At 41.7% G+C, this 21,924-nt stretch overlaps 1 pseudogene; it reads left to right on the forward strand.

Annotated features, from left to right (window-relative positions):
• Positions 1 to 21,924, forward strand: part of LOC126456404 (agrin-like) — a 379,882-nt pseudogene that overhangs the window by 314,635 nt on the left and 43,323 nt on the right.

Below are 21,924 nucleotides of genomic sequence, written 5' to 3' on the forward strand. Positions count from 1 at the left end.
GACCTCTGAAACATGCAGAAACTGTTTCAAGAATTTAGGTATCTTAACTTTTTCATCGTTGTATATATACAATACAATAATGTACATCACAAAAGGTAGTGAGGACTGGATTACAAATGCTAGTGTACACACCCACAATACAAGAAAGAAGAATGAAGTACGGAGCATACCCCACCGACTGGCAATGCTAGAAAAAGGACCCCAGTACTCTGGTATCAGACTATTAAGAAGTCTGCCCAAAAACCTGCAAGATAGTGTACTTCATAATGACTTTCCAAAGAAACTTAAAGACTACCTCATTGAAAAAGAGTTTTACAGTGTTGCAGAATACTTATGCCATTAAATTTGTATATATTGTTACCCATTATCAGTGATGTACAAATGTAAGCTATAGGTGTAGAAAAATAAGTGATAAAGAATGTTAATACTTTGACATGTCCTATATTACACGTACATTTACTGTACACAATGTAATCTTACAGGATCAAATAAAATTCAATTCAAAAAAATCAATTCAAATTCAATTCAACTTGGTAGTGGCTTAAGGCTGAAATTATGATAGTAACATATAATAAAGAAATAGTACAGTAATATGGCAGAATATTATTCAAACATTATTACTTGACTATGGCCCAAAAATATGAAAAGATTATTTTTCTTACTTTACTCCACTGTTACTGATATGACCCTCTGGCCTGGAGCGAGGCAAGAAATTTCAAAATGCAGACCAAGGTTTTTCAGTATATTTGAATAGTATTCATCCAGTGAAAGAAAAGAGATGACAAGTTTTATGACACTAAATTTGTATTGCTGTTTGTGAGTATTCTAACACCAATGCAGACCATCTTACTTGGTACAGCATTGTAAGGTGATTCATAAAAAATGAAGAATAAAGGCTATAAATGGTTCACAGGGACTAATATACAGTAAATATACAGTTCTACAATCCCACTTAACCAGGTGAACAATACGCCTCTCTAGGCATGTGGACCCATTGTGATGCTGCACATCACTATATTTGGCTGTTGTGAACTCCTTTGATACCATATTCTCATGACAGCCATGGGTCTCCTATCAGCAAGGGCAACATTATCGCAAAATGATAAACCTCAATCTCACTAGGCCACCATCCTATCACATTCTGACACATGCTGGCAGATGTTTCTCCTTACATGAGGCATAACACAACATTTTCACAAACAAACAACATTCAAATGCTATTTCTGCATAAGAAACCAGCTGTTTAATCGTTACTTGTTTACAAACAGTGTAGTTGCACTAAAGTGCTAATCATTTGCATATTTAAGCATGTAGTACACTTCATGCCAAACTGATGTTCTTGCTTGCTGTCTTCCATGGTATAATTTTAATAGCCAGCAATGTAAATAGTTCGTGGGATTAGAAAACTGAGAATCACTGACAAGTACCTGAAATCTAGGATATGAAATTAACTTCAGCAGTTGAATTTAGCGTATTTAGTATACTTTGTACTCATCTGCATGAAGCATTTGCAGTGAAATGGCAATATTCTCTTCACATTAAAAGACTCTACTTATGTGTGCTGTCTCTAGAGTAAAAGATTTTAGCAAATCCTTCTCTGTATGATTCAAGAAAGTGGAGAGTCCCAGAAGATCTAAAAACACCTAACCCACCTGGTTATCACAGTGTGCAAATTCCACAGTGTTACTGGCTGGTTAATTGTCCTCTGTGCAGGCAGTAAACTAGGCTGCACAGGTTTTAGCATCTCACACAGATCGAATGTAATTATTTCTGTTGTCGTTCTCTCTCATATTCTTTGTTGTACTAAGCATCAGCTACAACAATACAAAGCACTGTCTGTCAAGAATACACAGAGACATAGCTAATAACTTAAAGTCTGTAAAAGATAAACTGAAAAGACTTCTCATTCACCACACCTCCAACAAAATAATTAAATTTTCAAAGTCTTCACGTACTATTACGTTTTATTCTGAATAACAGTGACAACAGAGCCAGTACTGAGTTGGGTTACATATGAGTAACAGCTTATGACACTGTTAATGTTCCTACATGTGATGTCTGCCTGCTTTATTTTCTCATTGATTGTCCTTGGTATCAACATACAGCAACAATGTTACACTTTCTGAAAAATGATGGGTGGAAGTACAACACTGACTACTTTAAATGATGTAGCTGACAGGTACACATTTGCATTTCACAGTTCTGTGCTTTCACCGATCACAACCTCCCCCCCCCCCCCCCCCCCAATAATACACAGTTATATGGCCAGTGCACTATTGTTTAACTTTCAATAAGCCTCATTAATAGTTTGCAGGCAAACATCAACATACTGCTACAACAGATTACTGTTGAACATCTACGAGCAATAAAAACCTAACCACACATTTCACAATATTTCACATAAATTGAACAGACACTGTCATTGTTTTAACACATGGACTATTGATGCAACACTTATTTCACAGTTAAGTTGATGCATTGTTGTTGTTCTGTCCAACACAGGTTTCTTGCCTGAAACTCGGCCGTGGACTGACTATCTTGGGACCAAAAATCAGGTCCTTATATATCATCACAATAACAGGCACTTAAACTACACATTGCTTGATGTTTAATTTACAGAAATTACAATTAAAACATAACTCATTAAATTAACTGAATACAACAAAAAATTCTGTCTTTTTAACAGTTTCTTCTACTACAAGAGTTGGGTCAAATTATTTGTTTAAATGATGAAATCAACAAATATAGTTACTCAAACAATACTTTGAACAAGACTGGTAATTATGTTGGAATTAATTAAGGGCTGGCTTTGCTAACATGTTTTCGAATAGAGCCAAATAGATCCTTTAAGACAACTATTAGTTGTTCCTCCAAATGTTATAATTAGTACAGAATTTATTTTTGTTTATAATTCAACAATAGAATTTAAGTCAAAAAACAATTACTGATTTCACCCTATAACAAAAGATACTTACTAGGAATAGTCAAAATAAATTAGAAAATAAATTATGTATGTAGAACTAAGCACAAAATTAGAACTGGTGTTATATTCTTTAAAACTGAGGGCCAACCTTTCTCTTTTATGAAAATGCAGATTATACTCACATATGTTAATGGTAATCAGTCAAAAAAGAAAAAAAAATTTAATAGGCAGATGGCAAAACAAGAGGGGAAGTAAAAATATCCCAGCTTGCTTCATCACACACAGATAAACAGATTGTTTCTTCTAGACTATATTCTATCACAAGACAAGACCTGAGTGGTTGAGAATTGTCATCTAGTAGGATAAAATCATTACATACATAATAATCTCTCTACAGAGGCATTACCGCAGTATTGTGATGAAGAACATGGAGGTCTGCATTGCCACATGTGAAGACACACCACCATGCACAAAGACACGCCTTGTCAGAAGACGCATTTTTTATAAATGTTTAGATAAATACAAATCATGCAAATCAGACCATGCCCACTGTCACTTTACAAGTTAAACCCATAACTTACTCCAGAAAAAAAACTGCTATCCATTTATTTACATCACTGGGTACATTTCAAAGTGCATTCTAGAAGAGCTCACTCATAATATGACGGGCGAGCATCACACCTGTAGCTGATCACCTACGTTTTCATGAACCCTTCTCTGTGCATAGTAGACAGAGATATCAATCTTATGGATAGTGTAGCAAAGTTTGGTGGCCAATGACCTTGCAGCAGTAGTAACTCCAGTTCTTGTCAGACTAAGTTAAGTGCTGTCAGGCTGGGCTAGATCTAGGATGGTTGACCATCCAGTCTGCCGAATACTGTTGGCAATCAGAGTGCACTCAGCCCTTGTGAGGCAAACTGAGGAACTACTTGATTGAGAAGTAGTGCCTCCAATCTTGTAAACTGACATATGGCTGGGAGAGTGGTGCGCTGACCACATGCCAGATCAAACAGTGGCTGATCAGTGCCATTGGGCCTTCATGGCCTGTGTGGGTGGAGTTTAGTTTAGTTTTAGCAAAGTTTGGTGTAAGTTGGGTGATGTCACAATCCTAGTCATGCAAGGCATAGCACCCTCAGCACCTTTTGGATGCTGAACCAGTAGTTAGACATCGTCCCAACAGCTTATGAATAAGATAATGGTGAATATTTAACCTCTGGACCATCTCTATCTGCCTCCAGTTTGCCAGTGGCTCCCCGTAATTTTCACCTGGTAAGTGACACATTATTGCCGTTCAACAGAGTTGATTTTATTTTTCATGTAACACTGCTATTATCCCATGCAGATCTGTGTTCTGCACTGAAGAAATGAATTGGTCATTGTATTATTGGTTTACATGTTGTTGTTTCGTGTAGTACTACTCACATATCAAGATACTCAATTTTGTGTCACTTCCTTAAGTTTGCTCAAGTAGTTGTTAGTTGTCATAACTTTTCCCCAATTTATGGCAACCAGTGTAAATCATCAGTGCCTTTCTCAATAACATTAACAACTATTATTGCAAGTGTCACTGTTGAAAGCACTTTAAATGAAACCTCAGTGACTAATGGTTTCAGATTGATCAGTTTTCTGCCAGAAAATCAGTTTATGAGTCATCACTTACTTTTAGATGTTTCCAGTTTCACAAGAAGCTTATGATTATTTCCTACTAGCATCTTGAAAATTATAATATATATGAATGTTAGCATCTGATTTGTGCTTTGACTGTAAATTACTTAGCAAACTGTCAAGTGCAAAAATACAACTATGACATACAACCTTTTTTCCATGTATATATTAGATCACTTCTTTGTTCAAGTTCGAAACATATCTGGGTAAATTGTAATACTATCTCCCAAGCACATCAATTTAATGTCTGTAATTACAAATGAGTTTCCTTGAGTGCAGGGCTGCATGTTCAGGCTCATTTGAAAGTGTTGTGTTAACAATTATGACAGGAAAAATATTAGCTGCTAATGATTGGAGGGCAACAGAAAATTAGTGTCTGGGAGGTGCAGAGATCAACCTTCTATCAGATGTGTGTATTACACTTCACAAAATGGACATTGTTGAGATTCAAGAAATGTTCAAAACAAGCCATTAACTAGCACCATGAACACCGAATGAAAAATGGCATGCCACAGTAATCACAAAGGTTCACATCATCAAGACTGATAGTCCTCAATATTCCGGTAGGTATCCACTCTTAAAGAAGGCATGTAGAATCACATAATCACATTGGTGTAATGGGGTGATGAGAACTAATGGAACGTGATGATATGCAACTGGATGTGAAACATTTTGTGATAGAGCTTATCGTGAAGCTGGCTATCCTTTAAATCATAACTGAAGGTAGTGAGATAACATGTTTATAGAGATGGGAAAAAATATCCAGAGGCTGAATTTGGTAAGTGATCCAGGTGGTATGAATTGAAATGTCGCGCACTTTACAGGAGGGATAGTTTGCTGTAAAGGAGTATGATTTTCGTATGCAGACCAGTAATCAAGGAAAAGCAAGTTATTTTGACCAGCTATGGCCAAAAATAGTGCTCATATCATGGATGTAATACTCTTATGCCCATTTTCCCACCCTTGCTTGCTGTGACATAAATATTCCCTACTACCCTTGCAAGATCACACACACAAGAAAGAATTGTAGGGGGCAGAGCTCCTCCAACTTCTTGCAGCACATTAAATAACTTTCCTGCCAATCTACCGCCCATATTTACAGTTGGCATAACTATACAAATGTGTCAAGGCACTGATGTTAGCTGACCTTGATACAACTCTCTTGGTGTCCCTAATTTTCGAAGTTTGCTCTGCATTGTCAAGTTGACGTTTCATTTGAAATTTTGTTATTTTATGTCCAACAATTCTGTAGCACTGTTTGAAGTTATGCAACTACCCACTGTTTCCCTTGAAATCAGTGTAATCTGTATCATATGCAATTTGATGTGCATAACATAGTAGGTCACTATCGTGCACATCCTTTAAATTGTATTGAGCATTCTTGAAATGCACAAACACAAGTTTTTGTAACAAGTGCACCTTCTTCTCCCTTGAATACACACAGTTGTATTGCTGTGGATTTATTCAAAATCTGTTCGTAATTGTTTTTTAACTGGATAATCTTCCATGTATGTAGCTATGTTTAGTACCTGCTCCTTAGACAACAATTTTCCTGAACTATGTTTCATAGGAGACGTGACTTGTGGCTCCCAGTCCAACAAGGATGATGAATTACATGGCCTGACACCTGTTTCAGTATCACTTTCACTTGTTAAACATGTATTGTCATCATTGTACTCCCATGGACATTGTCCATGCAGTTGAGCATATGCGTTGCAGAAACACTAATATTTCATGTGACACGTCTTTCTCACTTCGCAAAATTCCAACCTCGGCAACTGTTATTGTAGATATAATGCAATGTTCTCTGTGTTTATCTTTGCCACTGCTCTGCTTTGTGTCAACACCACTAGCACTGTAACACCGTTGTGAGTTACCAGTCAAGTAAGTAGTTCAAGCACGCTCCATAGCCTCATGCTGTGCTCACCATTGGATACCTCCATTCTTGTCCCCTGTTGCCATTAGCAGCCAATGTTATGGTTGCATGGTAGACAATATGTGGGGTGTCAAATGCTGTAAACATCATTGACCTTTTGCAACCTCCCACTCAAGGGGTTCCTTGTTAGTTAATCAGGTATGTGGCTTGCGTTGTCAGATATTTCTCTATTAACCAAAGACTGGTTTGATGAAGCTCTTCCAACCGTTTTATCCTGTGCAAGTCTTTTTGTTTCTGTGTGATTACTGTACTGTACATTACAGTACTTATGTAGAAGAGCAACCAGTCTTCAGACTGAAAACAATAATAACAACCAAATAACAACATAGAGAACATCTATTTCTCTAAAACTGGTAGTTTTGCTACTTGATTCGGATTCAGTTTTATTTTAATGGTTCTTCTTGAAATTATGTCCAGATATTCTGTGAGCCTTTAAAAAAAAGTGACAATTGCTATGGTAAGTGGATGCTGAAGAAAAGATCCTAACTAAGCCCATCAATAAAATGACTGAACAAACTATGAAAACATTGTTTGTATATACCATAATTAATACATGAGAAAAATATGCTGGTGCTCACCTGATAATATTTATAACAGCATCTGTGTCCCAACAATCAGCATATCCATTTGTATCAAAACACAAGCCCAGAGATCCTAAAAATAAGGCTACATCACATTCTGGGGGGAAAATGTTACTATTTGATAGAAGAATTTTTAGAGGATGACATGATAATTTGAGCTAGGGTAATTTAGTGTTAGATTTTTAGATACTATTTTTTATTATTGTTATTATTATGATCTCTGCCTTTTGTGTATATAAAACAAAATTGTATTATTGTTATGATGTTGTATGTAAACATCAGCTTTATGTGTTTACGTTAAATTTTACCAAACTTCTGACGTGTCTCCTGTACCTGAATCAAATGATTTTGATTATGTATTTTATGAGACCAATAAACCACAATTCACAAGCTCCATTAGAATTTAACCTCAAAATTACAGATGAGTCTAATAAATTATGTAACTGAAGAAAGGATGAATTATTTCTTCTCTTCTAGTTCCATGAACTACACTAGAGATAAAACAGTCAACACTACTAGTGGAAGTATCACAGAAAATCTGACAGGCCTCCATGGAATCCTACAGAGCCTGGACTATGATATAAGCAATGAATATGATGCATACTATGAAGATATTGAATACTTTAGTGAAGAGTAAGTCCTTTATAAAATTTTGTTCTTGTATTTAATTCAATTTAATGATGTTCTTTTTTGCACATTTTTTATTTTACATAATAATTAACTATACAGTACTATAGTGAAGCTTTCATATTTCTGTCATAATATATACAAATAAATACACAGATTCTACTTATACATTGCCACTGGTCTCTATCATTTTGCATACTTTCAGTTATGTTATGAGCATAATCTAGCTACTCACTTTTCCTCCATTCTTCCACACTGGCTTTCTTCATTACGCACTCATGCACTGAAGCTATTCTTCAAGCTAAATATTTTCATGCAATTGGTGGATGAAACCTATTTCAGGTCATTTAACTATTACAGCACAGAAGTTTCCCTCCATAAAATGTGAAGCTCTTTGTTGTACATTTTTAGTGACTGACATACAGAACATTAATATATAATATGTAACCTAGGAACATTATCCCTTAAGCTTCACTTTTCTTGAGCAGTCCTTCAAATGTCAGAAGAACATTAGTGTTTAATGTCCGACTGACAAAGAGATCATTGCAGACAGATCACCAGCTCAGATAGAACAAGGATGAGGAAGGAAATCAGCTGTGTCCTTTTCAAATAAACCATTTCTGCTTTCATCTAAATCAATTTAGGGAAACAACAGAATATGTACAACTAAATGGTCATATTATCATTTGAATCATACTCCTCCTAAATAAAATTCAAATGTCTGAACCACTAGTCCACATTGCTTGTTTTATCTGAAAGAAGCTCTTTTTTGCCTGACAGTATACACCTCTCACTGGAAGACACCATCACATTCTGTTTTTTGGATTATTATTATTATTATATATCCCCCCCCCCCTTTTTCACGAATACTATCTCCAGATATTCAAATTTTGTCAACACAGTGAGCAGTTCCAACAAAATTGTAGGCAAATGTTATGGTGCTCTTTCTTAGATTGATACTTCTCCTATTTGTTTTCAGCTAACCTTCTGTCCTCTCTCTAGTAATTCCATGACATGTGAATGGAAAACACAGATGTATCAGTACGTGCAACGTCTTCCACGTCCAGTGAGGGCACACTTGTCGGGAACACCACCAATGTGTTTCAGTTATGGATCTTAATATATATGTGCCCCCTTCTTCAGTATCAACCTCTACCTCTCTAGGGGATGAATTTATAAGAAACTAAATCCACATTACAACACTGAAGAACCAATAATACTCCCACGATGACAACTGCTGCCACTTCCAGATCAGAAAGTATTTCCCATACTATCTTGCAACATGTATATAGTGAATCTGTGGGGATGAGGAATCCCTTCATAATGTTCTACAAACATGCACAAAAGAACCTAGTCCCACATGCAGTCTATAAGCACATCTAATGTGTCATATACACCCAGCTCCTATACCAACCACATCTGTTAAAAAGCATCTCCAGACTGGGCAAGCTTAACAATGGCTTATGTCAACACTCAGAAACCCTTTCATCAAGCTCTGAAGTGAGTAATATCCTTCCTAAAATGGTCTCTATCACTCCCAAAAGATATACCACCACCCAGACAACTTGTAAGAATCCTAGTACATTGTTCTCTCACTCTAGCTAATTGTCACTTCACTTGGCCCATATCTTTGTGGATGGCCATGGTACAAAACATACATGATGTTTTCATCCATTATCTTCTATTTGCTCCTGTGACTAGTACATGTTGACCTACACTATCAAAAGGAAAGTTCCTTCATGAAAACTATTAACTTATGAGACAGAATTTCTGACCAGCATTTACTACCAGAGACAAAATATTTAGTACTGCCAAAAGACACGTGGCAAGGAGATAGCACATGACACTATCCTATCTTTCTTTCCCTTTCCCAGGGAGATAGGTTGAGAACAGTTAAAAAGGGCAGACAGGTCACTCAGACTCCAGGATGAGAGGTCTCAACTCTGGCAATGGTAGTGTCATGTAGTTTTCCTTTTATGTGTCTTTAGGCACCCCTTTATCCCCCCCCCCCCCTGTTCTTACAACAAAAATAAATTAAATTAAAATACTCTTCTAAAATAAAACATATTTACTCTGTAGTTTCAAATATCTTTTAGATAAAGGTGATAAAAGAGAATTTGTTACGACACTATTCTCTGAACTGAATTTACTGGAGAGATTTCTTCCTTTATTATACCTCATGTCCACATTTGTGGATTCTTTTTGTTACAGAGATGGTGCATTTCAGTTCATCTGTTATTTTGTCTTCAATCTGTTAATGTCATTATTGAAACAGTAACAGGCAGCTTCAATTTTTATAATCTGTATTATTTATTTATTTATTTTTACGTTTTGTGTTTTATAATGATACACTCTCTCTTATCAATAGCCATTACATCTTGTAAAGCAAACTTCAGCCTTCTTAACACTTTACACCTACAATCACTTCAAAAAAGAAATCAAAATGTGTCACCAAGTGGCAAACAGACTACTGACATTAAAACCAGAAACATTTCATATTCTGACTGCTTTCAGCACCATTATTTTCACCTGCTGACAGATAGTGGAACTATCATTTTTTTCAGCATACTCTGTGAGCACATTGATTAGTGAAGATACCTACCACGTTTTGGTGTCCTGCAGTGCGTACAGCTTGCACTTCAGTACTCAGAACACTGTTGGCTTAATTGTAACCACCCATTACACTGTTTCTTTTTTTCCTCACTAGAGTCCAGCATCTACATCTACATCTACATCCATACTCCGCAAGCCACCTGACGGTGTGTGGCAGAGGGTACCTTGAGTACCTCTATCGGTTCTCCCTTCTATTCCAGTCTCGTATTGTTTGTGGAAAGAAGGATTGTTGGTATGCTTCTGTGTGGGCTCCAATCTCTCTGATTTTATCCTCATGGTCTCTTCGCGAGATATACGTAGGAGGGAGCAATATACTGCTTGACTCTTCGGTGGAGGTATGTTCTCGAAACTTCAACAAAAGCCCGTACTGAGCTACTGAGCGTCTCTCCTGCAGAGTCTTCCACTGGAGTTTATCTATCATCTCTGTAACGCTTTCGCGATTACTAAATGATCCTGTAACGAAGCGCGCTGATCTCCGTTGGATCTTCTCTATCTCTTCTATCAACCCTATCTGGTACAGATCCCACACTGCTGAGCAGTATTCAAACAATGGGCAAACTAGCGTACTGTAACCTACTTCATTTGTTTTCGGATTGTATTTCCTTAGGATTCTTCCAATGAATCTCAATCTGGCATCTGCTTTACCGATGATCAACTTTATATGATCATTCCATTTTAAATCACTCCTAATGCGTACTCCCAGATAATTTATGGAATTAACTGTTTCCAGTTGCTGACCTGCTATATTGTAGCTAAATGATAAGGGATCTATCTTTCTATGTATTCGCAGCACATTACACTTGTCTACATTGAGATTCAATTGCCATTCCCTGCACCATGCGTCAATTCGCTGCAGATCCTCCTGCATTTCAGAACAATTTTCCAATGTTACAACCTCTCGATATACCACAGCATCATCCGCAAAAAGCCTCAGTGAACTTCCGATGTCGTCCACAAGGTCATTTATGTATATTGTGAATAGCAACGGTCGTACGACACTCCCCTGCGGCACACCTGAAATCACTCTTACTTCGGAAGACTTCTCTCCATTGAGAATGACATGCTGCATTCTGTTATCTAGGAACTCTTCAATCCAATCACACAATTGGTCTGATAGTCCATATGCTCTTACTTTGTTCATTAAACGACTGTGGGGAACTGTATCGAACGCCTTGCAGAAGTCAAGAGACACAGCATCTACCTGTTAACCCATATCTATGGCCCTCTGAGTCTTGTGGACGAATAGCGCGAGCTGGGGGTTCACACAACCGTCTTTTTCGAAACCCAGGCTGATTCCTACAGAGTAGATTTCTAGTCTCCAGAAAAGTCATTATACTCCAACATAATGTGTGTTCCAAAATTCTACAACTGATCGACATTAGAGATATAGGTCTATAGTTCTGCACATCTGTTCGACGTCCCTTCTTGAAAATGGGGATGACCTGTGCCCTTTTCCAATCCTTTGGAACGCTATGCTCATCTAGAGACCTACGGTACACCGCTGCAAGAAGGGGCATATTGGCCATTACCTCTCATTCAGTTACTAATTGAGATACAAGGTTTTCAACATAATAATCCAACAAAAATAATTTTGTTTTATTTTTCAGATATGAGGTTTTTTTTTTAAGCCAACATAATGTAGATAACTTGCTACAGCTGCTGAAAACACTCTGAGACAAAATAAAGAAACATGCACTACAAAGGAGTTATCCATTTGTGACAGAAATCAATAGATGTGATGTACATGTACAGACAAACAACTGTTTACAGTTTCAAAAAACTTGGATGATTTATTCAAGAGAAAGAGCTTCACTAATTGAGCAAGTCAGTAATGTGTTAGTCCATCTCTGGCCCTTACGCGAACGGTTATTCGGTTTGACGTTGGCTGATACTGTGTGTGTGTGTGTGTGTGTGTGTGTGTGTGTGTGTGTGTTTGTGTGTGTGTAGACCTGTCTGGCCAAGGTTTGGTTTGGCAAACACAGAGACAAGCTGTCGAAACTCTCGCTGTGTGCAGGTGGGCATTATTTTGCTGAAATGTAAGCCCAGGATGGTTTGCCATGAAGAGGAACAAAATGGGGTGTAGAATATCATCAGCATGCCACTGTGCTGTAAGGATATTGCGGATGATGTCCAAAGGTATCCTGCTATGGAAATAAATGGCACCCCAGACCATCACTCCAGGTTGTCAGGTAACACACAGGTGAGTAACCCACTACTGTCCAGGGTATCTCCAGATATGTCTTCATTGGTCATTGTGGCTCAGTGTAATGCAGGACTCATCAATGAAGACAGCTCTGCACCAGCCAAGGAGATTTCAGGATGAAGATGTGTCTGGAAATGAGCTTTTGGCATCATTGGCCTTGAGGCCCCTTACAGGGCAGGTCCGGCCACCTTGGTACAGGTCTTACTGCACCACATTGACCAACCTGTGCACCAGATGGGGATGAAATGGTCATGAAGACAACATAACACCCAGTCCCTGAGCAGAGAAAATCCCTGACCCAGCCAGGAATCGTACTCGGGCAGGATGACAGTCCGTCATGCTGACCATTCAGCTATCGGGGCGGACACACTGTCGCCCATGATACAGCCTGACATCCAGGAGTGGTGGTCTGGAGTGCCATTTGTTTTCATAGGTGGATCACTTTGGTTGCCATCATTGGCACCATTATAGCACAGCAGTATGTTGACAGTATTCTATGCCATGTTTTGTTGCCCTTTATGGCAAGCCATCATGGGTATACATTTCAACAGGATAATGCCCACCCACATCCCATAAGATTTTTTACTGATAAGATTTTTTACTGATTTTCTTTGTGCTTCCCAAACCCTTCCTGGGTCAGCAAGGTTGCCAGATCTCTTCCCAATTGAGGCCATGTGGGGTATTATGGGCAGGCCCTCCAACCAGCTCAGGATTTTAATGATCTAACACACCAGTTGGACAGAATGTGGCGTGATATCCCACAGGAGGGCATCCAGTGGCTTTATCAGTCATCGTCAAGGTGAATAACTGCTTGCATAAGGGCTAGGGGTGGACCAACACATTATTGACTTGCTCAATTTGTGAAGCTCTATCTCTTGAATAACCAATTTTTCTGAAATTGTAATCAATAGTTTGTCTGTATACGTACATCACATCTACTGATTTCTGTTCCTTTCAGATGATTCCTTCATGCTGTATCTTCCCACTCCCACTCCTCCTCCCCAGCCCGGTGTATCTGAAGAAAAGCATTTTTGTAGACGTCAGCTGTACACATTCATCTTTCCACTTTATTGGTTTCAGTTATTGTAACAAGAAAAGCTGTACATCAGATAGATCAAAAATGCACACTGCCCATAAATGACTCAACAATGTACCAAATGCAATGATGTCCACAGTGGTACACAAAAAAGCCATAATTGGCTAATGTCATAAATCACACAAGTAGGTTAAACTCCAATATATAACAGGTTGCATAATGACTGCTGACAATTAAGAGGTATTTACTGTCAGCAGTCTTAATGGAACTTGTTATACATTGGAATTTAGGCTACTTGTGTGATTTATGACATTAGCCACTATGGCTAGTTTACATACTACTGTGGAATATTGTTGTATTTTATATACTGCTGAGCCGTTTATGAATAATATGCATCTTAGATTCATCTCATGTACTGTTTTTCTTCCAGTGATAATCGTCATAATAACCAAAACTGATAAAGAATAAAGTTGAATGTGTATGGTTGATGGCTATAATAAGCTTTCCTTTGAACATTCTTTAAGGTTACATCCTTTTTTTTAAGACATTAGCCTTTGAACTAGTTTGATGTGGCGTTCCATGAATTCCTTTCTTGTGCCAACACTCTCATCTCAAAGGAACACTTGCAACCTACATCCACTTATCCATATTCTGTAGTCATAATGTCCATCCCATCCAACAGATGCTATAATTCTCCTTCACTCTCACTGAGGATAGCAATGCCATCATCAAATTTATCATTGACATACTTTCACCCAAAATTTTTAATCCTACTCTTGGGCCTCTCCTCCCTTTCCTACATTGATTTTTGGTATGTAGATTGAACACTAAGGGTGAAAGACTGCATCTGTATTTTACAGTTTTCCTACTCAAAGCACTTCATCCTTGATCTTCCATTCTTTTTGTTCCCTCTTTATTTTTATTCATGTTGCATATTACTCATCTTTCCCAGTAGATGACTCCTATTTTTCTCAGAATTTTGTACATCTGGTATCATTTTACACTGTTAAATGCTTTTTCTAGTTTGACAAATCCTATGAGCATGTCTTGATTTTCCTTAAGTCACACTTCCATTGCTGCAGTTGTTGTGGTCTTCAGCCAGAAGACTAGTTTGATGCAGCTCTCCATGCTACACTGTTCTGTGAAGCCTCTTCATCTCCAAATAACTACTGCAACCTACATCCCGAATCTCCTTACTGTATTCAACTCTTTGTCTCCCTCTGTGATTCATACCCCACACACTTCCCTCCAATACTAAATTGGTCATCCCTTGATGTCTCAGAATGTATCCTATCAGCTGCTCCCTTATTTTAGTCAGATTGTGCCACAAATTTCTTTTTTCCCCAATTCTATTTAGTCCCTCCTCGCTAGTTACATGATCTACCCATATAATCTTCAGCAATCCTCTGTAGCACCATATTTCACAAGTTTCTATTCTATCCTTGTCTAAATTGTTTATTGTTTTTGTTTCACTACCATATATGGCTACACTCCATACAAATGCTTTCAGAAAATAATTCATAATACTTAAATGTATACCTGGTGTTAACCAAGTTAACTGCTTCAGAAAAGCTTTTCTTGCCATTGCCAGTATACATTATTCTCTGTACTATGGCCATCATCAGCTATTTTGCTGGTCAAATAACAAAACTTGTCTACCACTTCAAGTGTCTCATTTCCTAATCTAATGCCCTCAGTCCAAACTAATTTAATTTGACTGCATTCCATTATTCTTGTTTTGCTTTTGTTGATGTTCATCCTATATTGTCTTTGAAGAATGTGTCCATTCTACTGAACTTCTCTTTCAAGTCCTTCGTTGCCTCTAACAGAATTACAATGTCATTGGCAAATCACAAAGTTTTTATTTCTTCTTCCTGAACTTTAATTCCTGCTGCAATTTTGTAGTAACACGATTCACGTTTCCGTCGCACTTCACCTAGTGTAGACCAGGAACTGTCTGCTAGACCTGCCCGATGTGAACTGACTGGGCCCGGCCTGTGCTGCCGGCGTTGTTGTTGTTGTTGTTGTTATGCCGGCAGAGGTCGCATCCAAATTCTCGCGTGCTCTCTGGTGGACGGGACTCTACTTGCAGCAACTACCGTCCGTGACGCGCCGTGCCAATGTGCGCCTCCCGCGATCTTTCTGGTGGCTACAGCACTCCTCCTCCTTTGGGGGGTGCAGCCACTGTGATCCACTGCTTCGGAAGGTGGAGTGTCGGGCCGGAGCGATGACCTCCACATCCATTGGATGGCCGGAGTCGAGGGGATCTGCCAACCCTCGAGCCGGAACCTTCGAATACGGCTGGAAGTGACCCACACGAAGAGGCCCCTGTCGTCCCACAACCGGAGCCCGGGACAGAACGGGCGACAAGCTGTCGAACGCCGGATCCTGCCTGTTCCACCTCGGGAGGGTCAAGACCCAGTGGCAAGGACGAAGGGGATGGGACGACCCCAGGTGAACCAGCCTCTTGAGAAACCGGGCCTGCTAGGGGGGCTGGCTCTCGCTGTGGCATCTCGAACGATGGTGATGCCGGTGCTGGAGCTACTGGAGGCTGCCAAGGCTGAGAACCATCGCAGTGCGGCAGAGTCACAGCGGAGAGAGGAGGTAACGTCCCCTGTGAAACCAACACAGGTGCCGGCAATGGGGAAGCCGGTGTCCGAGAGGTCGGAGGGTGGGTGCCCGAATGTGGACGTAGCTGATTTTGGTGACGACGTACCACCCGGTCCCCTGCCTGCAAGGTATAGAGCCGGCGGCCATGTCGGCGCAGGACCACCGCTGGTATCCAACGTGGATTGCGACCAAACCCACGGGCCCAGACTGACGTACCCAGTGGAAAGCCAGGCACTCCGTTTTGTGAAGACTGGTGAGGACCAGGCCGGAGGAGGTGCAGCAGAGTCCGAGGTTGACGCCCATGGAGGAGCTCTGCGGGGCTGCGTTCTCCCATTGGTGTGGTCCGGTATGCCATCAAGAAAAACATCAATGCTTCCTCCGCAGGAAATTCGTGCACATACTTTTTCATCTGCGTCTTAAATGTGCGCACCATGTGCTCGGCTTCCCCATTCTATTGTGGATGGAAGGGGGGAGAGCAAATGTGCCGAATACCGAAGCGCCTACAAAAATCCTGGAAGGTCTGCGAAATAAACTGCGGTCCATTGTCCAAGACCAGGGTGATTGGCAGACCTTCCACAGAAAAGATTTTTGCTAGTGCCTGGATTGCAACTTCTGAAGTGGTTGAGGAGCAGCGAACCACATATGGGAATCGGGAATAAGCATCAATGACAATGAGCCAAAAGCCATTGAGAAACGGGCCCGCAAAATCGATGTGAACACATTCCCATGCTTGGGTTGCCGGTGGTCATGAAGAGAACGCTGCCCTAAGAGATGCTTGTTGGCTCGCACACTGGGAACAGGCACCCACCAAGTGCTCAATTTCTCTGTCAATACCGGGCCAGTACACATGTCTGCGAGCCAAGGTTTTAGTACGGGAAACACCCCAGTGCCCTGCATGTAATAACGTGAGGACCTCCCTTCATAAACCTGCAAGAACAACCACGCGAGGAGTTGTATCATCGGTAGCCAGAAGGAGAACTCCTTCCAAGACCGAGAGGCGGTCTCGTAGAAGAAAATAATTACGAAGAGGGTCCGAGGCCCGGCCTGGTGGGCGGGAAGACCACCCCTGCTGAATGAGGCAAACTACTTGCCGGAGAACCGGGTCAGCAGCCGTTTCCCTGGCGACTCGAGAACTAGTGATCGGAAAGCCATCAACCACTTGGCAGGATGCCACATCCAAATGAAAACACATAACCTCCTCTCGATCGAACATAGGATCCGGGCCCACCAGAAGACGGGAAAGAGCGTCGGCGTTGGCATGCTGTCCTGTAGGGCGAAAATGAATGTCATAATGGTACTTAGAGAGGAACAAGGCCCAGCGCTGTAGTCTGTGGGCCACCCTATCCGGAATCTGAGAGGTGGGGCCAAATAACGATATTAACGGCTTATGGTCAGTGATTAACTGAAACTTCGTGCCATACAAGAAAGGGTGAAACTTGGTAACAGCGTAAACAATGGCCAAAGCCTCCTTTTCCACCTGTGAGTAATGGGCCTGCGCGGGACTAAGCGTTTTAGACGCAAACGCCAGTGGTTGCTCGGAACCATCTGCGTTGCGATGGGCCAGGACTGCCCCCACCCCATACTGCGAAGCGTCTGTAGCCAGGACCAACGGCTTATGGGGATCAAAAGTAGCCAAACAAGGGGCTGACGTGAGGAGGCCCTTCAACGAGGTGAACGCTCGCTCGCATGCAGGCAACCAATCAAAAGGAACACCCTTGTGCAGAAGGCAGTACAGGGGGTGGGCTATAGTAGAAGCCCTGGGAATGAACTGGTGGTAATAGGCTGTTGTTGTTGTTGTTGGTAGATCACGTAACTAATGAGGAGGTATTGAATAGGATTGGGGAGAAGAGAAGTTTGTGGCACAACTTGACTAGAAGAAGGGATCGGTTGGTAGGGCATGTTTTGAGGCATCAAGGGATCACAAATGTAGCATTGGAGGGCAGCATGGAGGGTAAAAATCGTAGAGGGAGACCAAGAGATGAATACACTAAACAGATTCAGAAGGATGTAGGTTGCAGTAGGTACTGGGAGATGAAGAAGCTTGCACAGGATCTTTCAGCGAAGCGGGCCGAGGAAGGTTGACGATACCTTGGACCAAACTTCCTAGTGGCTGGATGCCGTGCCGAGATATGGTGTAGCCCACATACTCAATGGACAGTTGGAAGAAGGTTGACTTATGCAGGTTGCAACGCAAGCCCACAGACCTGAATTTGAGAAAGAGGGTGCAAAGGTTGTGCAAGTGTTCCTTCGTGCTGCGGCCTGTGACAATTATGTCATCCAGGTAATTAATACAATGAGGGATTGTCGACGTGACATGCTCAAGATAACGCTGGAATATCACCGGGGCACTGGATATTCCAAAGGCCAACCGCTGGTATTGGTAAAGGCCAAACGGAGTGTTGACGACCGCCAGCCGTTTGGAGTCCTCATCAAGTGGTATCTGATGATAAGCCTCCGACAGATCGATTTTCGAAAAATATTGGCCTCCCGCCACAGCGGAGAACAATTCATCAGCACGAGGCAAAGGATAGGTGTCCACCACCAACTGTGAATTAATGGTGGCCTTGAAATCGCCACAAAGACGTAATTTTCTCGAGGGCTTCCTTACAATAACGAGAGGCGAAGCCCACTCACTGGAAGAAATGGGAAGAACGACCCCTAGGGCTGTCAGACGGTCTAGCTCTTCCTTGACTTGAGGGCGGAGAGCCAAGGGGATCTGCCTCGCGCGTAGAAAACGCGGGCGAGCCGACGCCTTCAACATTAAGTGAGCTTCAAAATCTGAAACACGCCCCAGGCCCTCCTCAAAAATATCTGGAAAGTCTGAGATCAAAGATTCCAATGATTGATAGGGAACATCTTCGGAGACCAACTGTATGGTGTCAGCGATAGAAAAACCGAAAGCTTGAAAGGCATCCAGGCCAAAAAGGTTAGCGGAGCTCGCATCACTGACAACAATAAAAGTAATAGGCCGAGTGACTGATTTGTAAGTCACGTCGGTAGTGAATTGACCCAACAGGGGAATGAACTGTTTACCATAACCGCGTAGACGCCGGTAAACTGGCGCCAACGGGGGCGATCCAAGGTCGGAAAAAGTTTGTGCATTCAACAACGAAACTGCCGCGCCCGTATCTACTTGCAGTTGTAACCGGCGCGACCGAACCGACACCTCGATAAAGAGTTTGCGTGCCGATGCATCAGGAGCCTGGCCCGATGAAACTTCCTGAATGTCAACGTCCATGACCGCTGTACCTGCTTCCTTCGATTCTTTTGAGGCTGAGCGGCAAACTTTAGCAATGTAACCTTTTTTATTACATTTGCGACAAACGGCCCAACGCTGGGGGCACTCTGACCGATCATGATGTATATAGCACGACGCACAGGACGGCAACAGGGGCCAGCGGCCGGAATTTTGTTTACGCGCCGTGCGGGAGCAGCCATAACGGCCGGACTGTACCGCTCACACGTCGTCGACCCCGGACACAGTGGACGCGGCCGCGCTGCCCTGAACCTCCGCGACGTCGCACCACGCTTCCAGCTGTTGACCTGCTGCGTGAGAAACTTCATATGATTGAGCAATGGACAGGACTTCCTCGATGGGAGGGTCTCCTAACTGCAGGGCCCGTTGCCGGACCTCCCTATCAGGGGCCGAACGAACAATGACGTTGCGTACCATAACGTGGGCATACGACTCTCGCGACTGCTCCGTGACAAAATGACACTTGCGACTAAGACCATGCAGGGTAGCTGCCCACGCCAGGTAAGACTGATGGGGCTGTTTCTTGCATTGATAGAACTCGACCCTAGCCGCCACAACATGCGTGAGGCGGCGATAATATGAAGACAGCAAGGAACACAATGCGTCAAAAGACGAGGGTTCCTGCAATGGCGCTAGCTGCCACAAAACGTGGTACAGCACACAAAACGTGGTACAGCAAGGGAGATATCCAAGACAAGAAGAGAGCACGACATACCTCCGCATCGGCAATATGAAACGCCTGGAAATGCTGCCGAAGGCGATGTTCATATGCGTCCCAATCCTCCGCCGTCTCGTCATACAGGGGAAAGGGAGGAGGGAACTGGGCCGGAGCAGACGGCGTGGAGAGCAACGCCGGAAGCACTTGTTTCATGGTGGCCATGAGCTCCGTCTGCTGCGCAACCAAAACCCGCACCAAATCCTCCATGCCGTGGAGAAGCTGCGAAACCAGAACAACGACGCAACACGCGAAAGAACGACCCTACTCGTCGCCAATTGTGTAGTAACACGATGCACGTTTCCGTCGCACTTCACCTAGTGTAGACCGGGAACTGTCTGCTAGACCTGCCCGATGTGAACTGACTGGGCCCGGTCCATGCTGCCGGAGTTGTTGTTGTTGTTATGCCGGCAGAGGTCGCGTCCGAATTCTCGCGTGCCGTCTGGTGGATGGGACTCTACTTGCAGTAACTACCGTCCGTGACACGCAGTGCCAATGTGCACCTCCCGCGATCTTTCTGGTGGCTACAAATTTTTTCTTCAGTTTCCTTTTCTGCTTGCTCAGTGCACAGATTCAATGACGTTGGATATAGGCTACAACCCAGTCTCACTTCCTTCTCAACCACTGCTTCCCTTTCATGCCCCTCAACTCTTATGACTGCCATCTGGTTCTTGTGCAAGTTGTAAGTAGTCTTTCGCTCCCTACTATCTCCAGAATTTCAAAGGAAGTATTCCAGTCAACACTGTCAAAAGCTTTCTCTAAGTCTACAATTCCTATAATCATAGATTTGCCTTTCCTAACCTACCTTCTAAAGTAAGTCATAGAGTCAGCATTGCTGTGTACGTTCCTATATTTCTCTGAATCCAAATTGATCTTCCCCAAGGTTGGCTTCTACCAATATGTAAAGAATTTGTGTTAGCATTTTGCAACAGTGACTTATTAAACTCATAGTTCAGTAATTGTCACGTCTGTCACCACCTGCTTACTTTGAAATGGGAATTATTACATGCTCATATACCTTGAACATCAGATTGAAGAGTTTTGTCACGACTGGTTCTCGCAAGGCTACCACAGTAGCTCTCATGAAATGTTGTCTACTCCCAGCATCCCCCCCCCCCCCCCAAGAGTTAGACCTTCATTTCATTGTTGTGTCAAATTGTTATTGCAGTACCATATCCCTCATCTCATCTTCATCTACATCCTCTTCTATTTTTATGATACTGGTTTCACATTCACCCTTGTATAGACCCTCTATATATTCCTTCCACCTTTCAGCTTTCTTATTTTGCTGAGGACTTGTTTTCCATCAGAGGTCTTGATGTTCATACAGCTGCTTCTTTTTTCCCCAAAGGCTGCTTTAATTTTCCTGTAGGCAGTATCTATGTTTCCTCTAATGAAATATGCTTCTAAACCCTGTAGCCACTCCTTTTCAGCCATTTTGCACTTCATTTTTTAAACATTTGTATTCCCTTTCACCTGCTTCCTTTGCTGGATTTTTATATTTTCTCTTTCCATCAATTAAATTCAAGATCTCCCACATCAAGCCAGGATTTCCACTAGGCCTTGTCTTTTTACCTATTTGACCTTCTGCTGCCTTCAGTATTTCATCTCGTAAAGCTGCCCAGTCGTCTCCACTGTATTCCTCTCCCCTGTTCTTGTCAACAATTCCTAATGCATCCTCTGAAACTCTCAAAAACCTCTGGTTCTTTCAACTCATCTAAGCCCCATCTCCTTAATTTTCTACGTCTTTGCAATTTCT

This window comes from Schistocerca serialis, chromosome 2 (genome assembly GCF_023864345.2).
Source record: "Schistocerca serialis cubense isolate TAMUIC-IGC-003099 chromosome 2, iqSchSeri2.2, whole genome shotgun sequence".
In the NCBI taxonomy this organism is placed as follows: Eukaryota; Metazoa; Arthropoda; class Insecta; order Orthoptera; family Acrididae; genus Schistocerca; species Schistocerca serialis.